Source organism: Grammomys surdaster, unplaced genomic scaffold, assembly GCF_004785775.1.
Source record: "Grammomys surdaster isolate TR1022 unplaced genomic scaffold, NIH_TR_1.0 99, whole genome shotgun sequence".
Taxonomy (NCBI): Eukaryota; Metazoa; Chordata; class Mammalia; order Rodentia; family Muridae; genus Grammomys; species Grammomys surdaster.
This window is the reverse complement of record NW_021604578.1, coordinates 2016820-2028992: the sequence shown is the minus strand read 5'-3', so window position 1 is coordinate 2028992 and position 12173 is coordinate 2016820.

Genomic DNA, 12173 nt, shown 5'->3' with positions numbered 1-12173 from the left:
GCTTCAGTCCTTTTCCCTCACCCAATACCAGATCAGGTTCCCCTTTCCCCTAAACCATTCACTTTCCCTCTCAGGTTTCTTGATCCCTCTCTGCTTGTTATTGCTTTGTTCTTTCTCCTCAGTGGGACTGAGGTGTCCTCACTTGGGCCCTTCAGCTTGTTTACCTTTTTGAGTTCTGTGGACTGTATCTTGGGTAGTCTGTACTTTTCCATTGGCTAATATCCACTTATTAGTGAGTATATACCATGCATGTCCTTTTGGGTCTGAGTTGCCTCACTCAGAATATTTTCTAGTTCCATTCATTTGCCTGCAAAACTTAGGATGTCCTCATTCTTAATAGCTGAGTAGTATTCCATTGTGTAAATGAACTACATTTTCTGTATCTATTCTTCTGTTGTGGGACATCTGGGATGTTTCCAGATTCTGGCTATCACAAATAAGGCCACTATGAACATAGTGGAACATCTGCCCCAGTGGCATGGTGGGGCATTTTTTGGGTATATTCCCAAGAGTGGTATTGCTGGGTCTTCAGGTAGATCTATTTATAATTTTTTGAGGAACCTCCAGATTGATTTTCAGAGTGGTTGTACAATCTTGTAATCCCACAAGAAATGGAGGAATATTCCTCTTTCTTCACATCCTTGCCAACATGTGTTATCACCTGAGGTTTTGATCTTAGCCATTCTGACTGGTGTGAGTGGAATCTCAGGGTAATTTTGATTTGCATTTCTCTGATCACTAAGGACTTTGAATATTTCTTTAGGTGCCTCTCAGCCATTCGAGATTCCTCTGTTGTGAATTCTTGGTTTAGTTTTATGCCTCATTTTTTTTGATTGGGTTGTTTACTTTTTTGGTGGTTAGCAGCTCACTTTCCCCTCTGTAAGCTGTCCACATCTTGGCGAGTAGCCTGAAGGAGACACCATCCCTGGAGGCTACTCAGAGTGGGAAATAAATGTGTCCAAGCCCAATAATAAATGTTACAAAAAATCAACCAACCAGCCAACCAACCAACCAAGACAATTTGTATTGATTCTTTGTAAGTTTTATATCATGCAACCCACTCCACTCATCTATCGCCTCGTATCTGCCCTTTGCCCTTGCAACCTCCCCCAATAATGACAACAACAGCAACAACAACAACAATTAAAGCATGGCAAGTATCTCATTGTGGAATCTGCAGTGTGTCACAGTGTGTCCCACACTATATCTCTTTGTCCACATATCTTCACTTGCAAATGTTTACTACAATGAGTTATTGGTCTAGCTCAAGATCTTTAGCTTTGTGATACCATCAATATTGGGTCCTCATGGGAAATCCTTCCTCCTATTGTTGCTGCTCTGTGTCATGTAGATTCTCAAGCTTTGGAATAGTAGGACTGTCCCTTTCATTTGTCCCAATCATTCACAGAGGGTCCAGATTTTGGGGTGGCCAATTCTCAGCCCTGGATCTAGGCCTAAGTGGTCAGCCCACCAGCTATCTTTTATCCACATCACCAGGGTGAGCTCTCCAGGTCTCCTCTAGCTAGGACACCCAATGCTGGCCCAATGCTGGAGGTAGGGTAAGTTCTCCTTTCTCTCACTCCTCATACTGGCTCACCTACATCCATGCTTCCAGAGCCAGCTCCACTGTGCTGCCCAGTCAATGTACAGGGCCCATTCTTCCATGTGTCACAGCATGTGAGGTTTTGGGTCAACTCCCCCTCTCTCACACCCTCAGGGCTGGCTCACTGTGCCTTTGCCATCAGTGGAAGACGTACTGTATTGCTCAGGCAAGGTGCAGGGCTAGCTCTCCAGAGTGCAGGGCTAGCTCTTTTGCTCTCCAGCATCAGCTCTCCTGGCTACTGCAGGAGGCAAGGGAGGGGGGAGAGGGAAGGCCTCATCCTGCACCCTCACCATCTCACGCTATGTGAGTTGCTGGCCAGCTCTCTGCTCTCTCTCACCCATGAGGCTGGCTCACCTGTGTCTCCTTGATCAGGTCCAGCTCTTTTAGGGTGTGTGGAATATGAATGGGGCAATGTCTCTGGCCTGGCATAAGGACATAAGATACATCACAGCATCACTGAGCTGCTTTATATAAAAACACTTGAGTAAAGGCTGGGATGTACTCATAGGTAGGTAATCCTGTAGTTCTGGTTGCAGCATTCCATGGATATTCTCTGTGGATTTTGCTTTAGACTTCTCAGTAAGAGAAGAATTATTATTAGTGCAGAATGAGCAGAAGGTGAGAAAATTTGAATCTGGAAGCTGAGAAGCTGATACTCAAACTTAAATATTTACCTGTAAAGATGCAACTTTAGTTCCTATTTAATTCTCATTTAATGAATTTGTTTTAGGACTCTGTAAGTTTGTTTTTCTGTTTTTTAAAGACTCTTTGGTTTAAAATCTTGGATCTTTGTTTAAGAGTTACAAAACAATACAGCTTGTTGTTTTGGATGAGTGGATAGTGTTTGTTCTCACATCAGACAGCAGTTTCTCTTGACTTAAATGCTTGTGTCAAGTTGTTCAGTAACTCTTGTCGGGGCAAATGAAATAAGTGGCATAATTAGGGCAACAAAGAAAGGGGGTTAAAGAAGAGAGAAAAAAATAATCATCTAATTGAGAAGGACATGAAAAGCTCTCCAAAAGATACGACATGTCAAATTTGATTCATGGTTACAGCTGATAAGATCAAAGACATCATTGTGAGAGAAATGCATAATCTCTTGAGGTTAGAAGCTTGAGGGTCCTTTATGGTTGGGATTATATTCAGAGAAGGCAAAGGGGAGAAATGGATGCCTGAAAAGCAGAAAAACCCATGAAGCAAGAGGTGTAGAGTCTGTGAGATCACTTTATCAGAGCATGGCTGCAATGTCAACTGCTTTGTTACACACTGGAAACAGGAGAGATCCACACATAGTTCACTCAGAGTCCACTAGGGTATTCTCCCTTGTGGCTGGAACATTTTAGTTGAGGGAGCCATGAACACATTTTTTTTTTGACTTTTTAAACATATGACAGTTTTTTATTTATGATAGACAACTTTATTGTATGCTCAGCAAATTAGAATTTTATTTTACCAACTGCATGAAATTGATGGTTATTTCTTTTTTTAAGATTTATTTATTTTTATTTATATGAGTACATTGTAGCTGTCTTCAGACACACCAGAAGAGGGCATCAGATCCCATTACAGATGGCTGTGAGCCACCGTGTGGTTGTTGGAAATTGAACTCAGGACCTCTGGAAGAGCAGTCAGTGCTCTTAACCGCTGAGCCATCTCTCCAGCCCGATGGTTATTTCATATAACCTAATATAAGATTAAATGTTTCTTTTAACATGGAACACTTCATGAATTTGCATATCATCCTTGTATGAGTGCCATGTTAACACCATGAACGCATTTTAAAGAGGTAGAGAATGGCAAGAAGATAACACACTGAAATGTGAGCTGTCTAGTCCCCATGGACATTTATTTCACAGATATGGATAACCTGGTTATTCTTTGAATCTTTTTGTTTAAATGCCATTACTATGTACATGCAGAAATGATCGTTAACTTTCTATTTTGAATATCTTTCCAGTGTTTCAGCCTGCTGCATGTTTGTAGGACACAATGGGTTCCTCTGCTGCAATAATTGTATTAGCTCAAAGCAACCTTTGGAGTTTTGCCATTTATTTTAGCCTGGGGGCATTAAAGATGGAATACTCTTAAGGCAGGCTGGGAGCTACAGTAAGTTGTTCAGGTCAGGACTACCACTGAACTTCATTTTCTCTATAATAAATGAGTTTCTTGCTAAACAAACTTATTGGCACATTGCAGTTGTTTTGAAATATGATTCCATAGAAAAATGTCTCAATTTCATGAGCCAAATAATGAAAACCAGAAACTTATTATATATTGAGATTTCCCCTTATGAAAACTGCAAGTGACTTCTTTCTTGGAATAGGAGCTGATTATAAAACATTTTAAATATGTCATCAAAAACTATTACATGAATTTAAAAATGTTGCCCCTAGGGTTATATGACAAAAAATCCCCTCTTCTATGTGTGTTTTGGAAATACTTGAAGCTTTGCAAGTTTTCATTTGGCATTCCTTGCAGAAGCAAAGGTTGCATGCAGGTTGGGTCTGCTATTATCTTTTTCTTGGCACTAACAGCACCGTTGCAGTCATCTGAGCCTGGCATGGCAGAATATGAGCTTAGGACTCAGACTTAAATCCAGATCTTCAGGCTCCTCAAGTAAAGCTTCACTTTGCCTTCTTGAGGATATTTTTCTCTCTTACGGACTGTGTCCTGCATCATTCTGGTGGAAAATACAGCACTATTCAAGTGGTATAACAACGAAATTTTGTGATGTATCAATGATAGCAGAATAAAGACATTTGTATCAAGGGTAAAATCATATTTACATTCAGCTCAGTTCTGAATTCTGTAATGTATCTCTTCTGAGATAAATTCCCTTCTTTATCAACAGTTCTGTTGGCATCCTGCTATAATTGCTAGTCCAACTTTGTCTTAGAGTGAAAGAAGCAACCTACTAAAGCGAGTTCAGGCACGATCTTCTGTGTCTCTCTGATAATACAGACATGGTCTCAAAACACCTAAACTCATTCTTGGAACAGACACATTCTGTGTCTACTTGTAGACATAGACGACATCCTCATAGTGTCAGGTTGCTTGCTGCAGGAGGTACCTGGCCCATGTGTAAATTAGGCTTTTCTAATAACAAGCTAGTCTCTGGTATTTAGTCTGTAGTACTCTAGAACTTCTATTCTATATCTTCTCTTTTCATTCTTGCATTTGTCCTTAAGTTTGGTCACTTCAATATGCCAAAAACCAGTCCATCTTCCATTGAGTGTAAAATAATGATTTTTAAAATTTTATTACCTTCCTCCAGGGCTCTGTTTTGGCTTTCTATGTATTGCTTTTTACCCATCAATCATCTTTTTAGTAGCCCTTTTCATTAAGATACACGTGATGAAAACACAAACAGAAACAAAAACATCAGAAAGGAAAACAAGGAAATAGTTGCCTCTATAGTCATGCAATCTGTTACAAGTCTCACAAAGCCCAAACTGACCTCCGGTGTTTTGTATTGCACTTGATGTGGTAGTAGGAATAGAGATTATCTTAACTTGTCAAACTTATGTGTACATTGCAAATGTCCTGTTGCTCACCGGAATTTCTGCAATAAGGTAAGACATGTATCTCGCCTAATATGAATCAATAAGTCTCTTCCATTGCAACACTACACTTCTCTTCTCACATCAGAGTATCAACGCATAGGAGGGCATAAGTTATGAACACACGGTGGAACTGAAATTCCACCATTACTGATCTCTTATGAAACCTGGGGGAAAGTGAGATTCTATCTACCAGTTCATGAAGTAGCAACAATATATCTCTAGTCTTATGCAAGTTAAGTAAGGGATTTCAGACACAGTTTAACACAATGGCTCAGACTAAGTAAGTGCGCAATTATTTATGTAAACTTCCATGACACAGCAGCTAAGGCAGGAGAAGGAGCTTAGCTTCTGCCTTGACAATTTTCTTTTCATCCTGTGAAAGTGGCAGCTTACATGGTGGGACTTACAAGTATTTTAAGAGTGATCTTCTGAGTGACTTGACAACAAGGATATTTACCCTGCCCCATATACAGTATCAAACTCAGGTGAATATCATTCCATGCGAAGGAAAACCATCACATTTAACATCGATTGGAATATGCATTGTAAGTGGACATCTTTGAAAGACAAGGAAATGCAGGGAAATAGAGTTATCAAGGCTTTTCCTTCTAAATTCTGTAGGAATAATTCAAATAAAGACATTATGGAAGGAAACTCCTGCTCCCAGATCCAAAGTCAAAGGAACTGGCCAATTCATGTCTAAACCTCTTTCATCTGAACCAATTGTGATGAATCAGATAGAATTTTCTTTCAGTTCTTCAGGGTAATTGAATCTTCAAATTTATTTAATTATCTACAAATCATGATTCATCTTAAAGCTTAATGTGACACTTGCTAGCATAGTGACTTAATCAGTTTGTCATTATTTGAAATGTGTTTATCTTTTGAAACAAAGGCCAGAGTTCATCTTACAAAATACTGGGCAAATTTGATTAAGTAATAGGGTCAAAAGCAAATGAAGTCAACAGTTGGAACAGAACTGAGGATACTGATTCATGTGCCTTTTGCTCATTTATTAAATAAAAGCTTGCTACATGTTTTTAACTACATAAAGACTTTTCTTTGGTCTTGTTTTCTACATAGCGATGTTAGCTATAGTATGATTAACTCGATGTTAGCTATAGTATGATTAACTAGCTAATATGTAAATTAAGTATAAGGACAATTATATTAGTTTAAAGACAAGGAGTCACTTGGATATCTTGATCACACACACACACACACACACACACACACACACACACCACACTTGGAGCTGATCTAGTTTTTAAAAAACAATTAACAAGATTATTACTATTAGTCATGAAAACAACTTGTTTGTCCATTACAGACAGTTTTCTGGATATCATATCACCAGAATAGGCACCCCTGATATGATGATTCTTGTACCAATACTGCCATAAAAGGGTATGCCAGTGAATTTACTAGTGGAATAGGGTAAATGGGAAGAGAGAGGAAGGCAAGGGTACATCCAATTTAGATTAAGCTCTAGAGACCATTGCCAGCCTGGTTTCAGGTAAGGGAGCTGACACTAGCTGTTCAAGGGTCAAGATCTTTATTTGAGGAGAATGTGAACTGTAGGTTGTCCATTATTTTGCTTTGATAAGTTATCTATAGTATTTAAAGGGATCCTTTCTACCACTGGGAAAGAATGGGAAAGAAAGTTTGAAATAGGCAATCTACCCAATTCATCCTCCTTTTTCTGTCACTTCTACATCTCCTTTACTCCTTCTTTCATAGGAGCTCAACTATATCCAAAAAAATGTAGTTGAATAATTGAAGCAGTTCAGCAAGGTTTTGAAAATTCACATAATAATTCACATCAAAGAAATAATGGCAGCATTAATTTCCATAATGGCAGTAGTCTTACCAGGGTACAAAGAATTGACACAAGACACTAAAATCTTAAATTCCTAAAAAAGGGGAGTATGATAGGACCAAAATGTATTATGTATAGCTTAACACATGTAGCCTTCCATTAAGATATTTTAGAAATTAAATCTAGTTGTTAAGTACTTCAATAAAATAACTACAGTTACCTATAAAAATACAATGAAATACTTTTAAAAACATTATTGCAAAGATTTTTAGCTGAAAATAACTTGTTGGTATGTTGTAAAAAATTTACTAAGATATATGTAACAGTGATTTTGGTCCTGCAATGGAGATAATCATTATGAGGTGTGGTATTAGCTAATTAGCCTAAATTAGATAGTTTCATTGTAGAAGGAATTTCAATGAGGAACATGTAATTTATCATTATAATCTCACAATTTAGGCATTTTCCTTGTGCCTATTTTTTTAAATAAAATATTTGGCGATTAAAAATACATGTCATTTGGAATTATGATCTAACCAAGCTATTTTTACACAAGAATACCATAGTAGAGACTGTTGGGTTGTGAACTACTAAAAGACAGTTATACAATATATATAGAAAGTTCAATAATTTTATAGGTACCAGCATGTATTTTTTATAATTAACAAGCCATTCACATTAAGATGTACATACCTTTAGGAGATTTAAGGCTCAATCAAAACTCTGATGAAAATTATCTTTCTTGGAAAAGTTCATCTAATACACCTTTTTTTTTCACACTTAATTTCGAATGAGTTTATCATCCCATTGTCTTGAAGATTAATAACTTTTTGTTACAAAAGTCTTCAAATAGACATACTAAGATAGAATGAGTGGGAGGGCAATGCATGAAGAGACTCAACCATATGGTAGCAGTTATGAGAAACCTAGAGCTCAGTGTGGTGGTTTAAATATGCTTGGCCTATGGAGTGACACTATTTGAAGGTGTGGCCTTGTTGGAGTAGGTGTGACCTTGTTGGAGGAAGTGTGTAATTACAGGTGTGACTTTAAGATCCTCATCCTAGCTGCCTGGAAGCCAGTCTTCTAGTGCCAGTTCAAGTGAAGATGTTGAACTGTTAGCTCTTCCTGCACCATGCATTCCTGGAAACTGCCATGATGATAACTAACAGAACTTCTGAACCTGTAAGCCAGCCCTGTTAAATATTGTCCTTATAAGAATTTCCTTGGTCATGAAGTCTGTTCACAGGAATAAATCCTAACCAAGACACCCAAGAAGAAGTATACAACATGGTAAGAGGGGAGCAATGCTTGCCTTTCATAGTTGCATTAAAAGCTATCTTTACTGTCTTGTCATTAAAATTTTGGAATACATTTTAATCATTTTCTACTTTTTAAGAATTTCTATATTCTTATTATTGTATTGTGGGCCTGCCTTCAGTTTTAGATACCTCCCTTATTTATTTCTTGCCAGTTGCATCAGTGTTCCAGAAGAAAATAAATGGAACGCTTCTATCAGATTAACTTAAGATGCACTGTATTTGAATTGCTTACAACTCGGTAGGCAAATCCCATGAAGAATTGTTCAATAATAATATTAGAATAACAGTCTTTTACTACATTTAGATTGTGAAGGGTAGGAAAGGTGATGGGGACGTAGAATGGTAGAATGAGTATACTCATACCACTGTCTTGACTGAGTCTGTCCTGGGAAGTACTTATTTGAGACAAATGCCAGTTGTTCTCTTTTTATGAAGACCTTTATCAGAATCTTCCCCATAATGAACTTAAGGCCAGTGTTACTCCTTTAGCAGGTATCCTAGTTTGGGGTATGAACCACTAGGCTCATAGTTTGTTTGCCATTCTAACTCTGGTAAAGATATTTATCTTCCTCTAATCTTCTTTTACAAGTTAAAAAATTTCTAAAATAGAGAAACTTGTACTTCTTCCAAGCACCCCAATAAAGGTTCAAGTAACAGACATGGTGATCTAAGATTTAATTTCGTTTGTCTTAAAGTGAGCTATAATTGCCAGTAATTTTTCTCTTAAAACATATATCTCTTTTGTCTTTTTTCTTTTCTTTCTCCTTTTTTTTCACTTGAGCTCATCAGACTAAAAAAAAAATCACTTTCTGTGGGTTGCTTAGATACTAATGTTTTCTGTGCTTTACGATTTTATTATGCCTTTCAAGCAATTTGCTCAACCTTTTAATTTTCTTTTGGGTACAGAAGAAAGCTAGATGCATTCCAATTTTGATATGTGAACTGCACTCAAGTATATTAATGGATTTTCACTCATTTAATATATACTTTAGGCTGAAATATGCATAAATAATTATAATCTAAGGAGTAATCAGTAAGTAATTTAAAAAGATATAACATTCTTGAAAGAGAGTTTTCTTACTGGTATTGGTATGGAAAAGGCTTTCTGGGTAGTGGTACTGAGGAATTTGTCCATGAAGTCTCTTCAAGAACACTTTGACTTGCTAGATCAGTGGTTCTCAATCTTCCTAATGCTGCAACCTATTTATGCAGTTCCATAGTGTGGTTACCCCAAGCATAAAATTATCTTGTTACTGTTTCATAACTGTAATTTTGCTACTGTCACAAATCATAATGTAAATGTTTGCTATACAGGCTATCCGATATGTGAGCCCTGTGAAAGGGTCTTTCAACCTCAAACGAGCCTTGACCCCACAGGTTAAGAACTACTGAGCTGGAGGACCACTAGGGTGTAATTAGAGAATATACCACTGTCTTTTGCTGATACCAACACTTTTTTTCTGGCTCTCAACTACTGTACTGTCATATATTTTCTGTACTCAGACCCATGGATTGTTAAAAATAAATTGTTTAATTTATCAGTGATGTAAGTTCTGCCTAGAGAACCATATTAATACAAGATTGACAAAAATTCAAATATAGGTTTTCTTTTTTTTTTTTTATTGTATTTTTTTTTTATTAATTTCTTTTTTTTTTGAACATGAAATGCTTTTTTATAGCATGTTTTACAAGGGGAGGGGGTAAGAGGGTCCAGGTGGTGGAAAAGTACAAAATCTTCTTGGCCTGTGCCTTGAAACATGTCATGGTCTATATGGTACACTGCCTTGAATTATGATCTACCTGCAGTTCTTCAGAAGATATGGTACACTGCTTGAGTTATGGTCTCCCTGCTATTCTTAAGAAGACATGGTACTCTGCTTTGAGTCTATATGCAGTTGCTAAGCAGGATCTTGCAGTTGCCAAGCTTCAGAGGACATTGTGCAGGTGGGGAAAGGTAGGGGGTAAGGGTAAGGGCGAGGGTCCTGGCTTCTGGCATCTCCCCCTTCTCTGTTTAGTTAGAGAAGGCGTCTTATGTTCAATCCCAACTATGTGAGTTTTGAATTTGGATGTCTAATTATGGGGGGTCTTAGACAAGTTCACAACCCCAAAACACTGATGTGAGACGAGTCACATCGATGGTCGAAGGCTTTAGGCTGTCGACGATGGGCAACGTCAAGGGACTCTGATGTGGGTGAAAGGAGGGTGAGGGCCCTGTCTTAGGCCATGTAGGCTGCACCCACTCCCAGCACCACGCACTCCTTTTCGGCTGCATTGGGTGGGCCCCTGGGAAGTGGACCTACAATAATCCCGTCATTGGGCTAACTCACAGCCATCCTAGTCTCTTGTAAATGTTCAAGTTACCAACCATTTGTCAGTTTGGGGTGTAATATTGTCATAAAGGAAGGCTCCCCAATGTTAGCGGCCATATCAAGGGTGGCCTTGGTTTAGGAAAAAGCCAATTTTTGTTGTGGTGATCAAGAGGCCAAGCTCTCTAGCGAGAGAAATGAGGGCAAAGCCAGGCATACCAGGAACCCTTCTGGAGGGCATGGAAGTCTAGGGGTAGACCGTAGGGGGAGGCAGGGGAGCTGACAGCTGTGTCAGTCTCCTGCGGAGTCACTTCTGGATTCTCTGCAATTTTCAGCTGATGGTAATGAACTTCAACTGCCTTCTTGATGGCAGCATCAACCTGGTTCCGTGGACGACAGGTCACGGGCGATGATCTCTGTCTTGCTCAATCTTGATGTCGTGCGCACATCCTCTCAATGAGGGTCCGTCCGGATGGGTCCGTGCCTTGAGCCCCACGTCTGGGTGCCACTTGACCCGACCGGTGGGTCCTGGTTATTCGTGGGGGCGAGGAGGACTGCAACCTGCTATTCTTCAGAAGATATGGTACACTGCTTGAGTTATGGTCTCCCTGCTATTCTTCAGATGATATGGTACATTGCTTTGAGTCTATCTGCAGTTGCCAAGCAGGATCTTGCAGTTGCCCAGCTTCAGGGGATCTTGTGCAGGTGGGAAAAGGTAGGGGGTGAGGGTAAGGGCGAGGCTCCTGGCTTCTGGTCCATCTGGGTTAGAACTTCTAATAGCAGGCATCACGGGTGATTCAATTTTACCTGGGATGCTGCGTGAGTTCAAGCTCCTGGGAGTCCCTGTTTTTCTTGGTTTTCTGTGGTTGGGTACGGAGCTGCTGCCTGCGACCTGCTCTAGGCTCGGTCCAAAACCCCATCCTTCATAGGTTTTCTTTTTAAACACTGGGCTTGATGTTATTCAGAAAATTGATAAAAAGATGGCAATGTAAAATATGACTATGTTTTGCAATAATTTAATGCAACTCTGATAATAAGTAGAACTCTTTATTTTTTACTTGTATTTATTATGGCCAGATCCCTAGAATAACTTTTGTGAAAACCTGAGGTGATATTTAACAGCATTTTGGTGAACTGTTCCATGTCTAATGTAAGGCTTGATTCACAAAGTTCATGTCTTCTTGGTTAATTATAAACATCTAGAAGCTTAGTCAGATTTCTCTAGTTTTTGTCCACTGTTTCTTGTCTGTTCTAGGATCCCATCCAGGGCACCATTTTGTGCTTAGTCGTTTTGCCTACCTTTCTTGTGATCTTGTTGTGTAACATAAATTTTTTTCTCTGTTACTTAAATTATTTTCAAGTGTTCTTAGCTTGAATAACAAGCATAAACATAGATAAAAAGTGTGAAGATCAGGATGACAAGAACAATCTTTTTTATGTTTTTATATTTGTGTTACATCTGCCCACTAATTTGGAGTCTTGTCTTTTACCACTCCTAGGCATATACCCAGAAGATGCTCGAACATATAATAAGGACATATGCTCAACTATGTTCATAGCAGC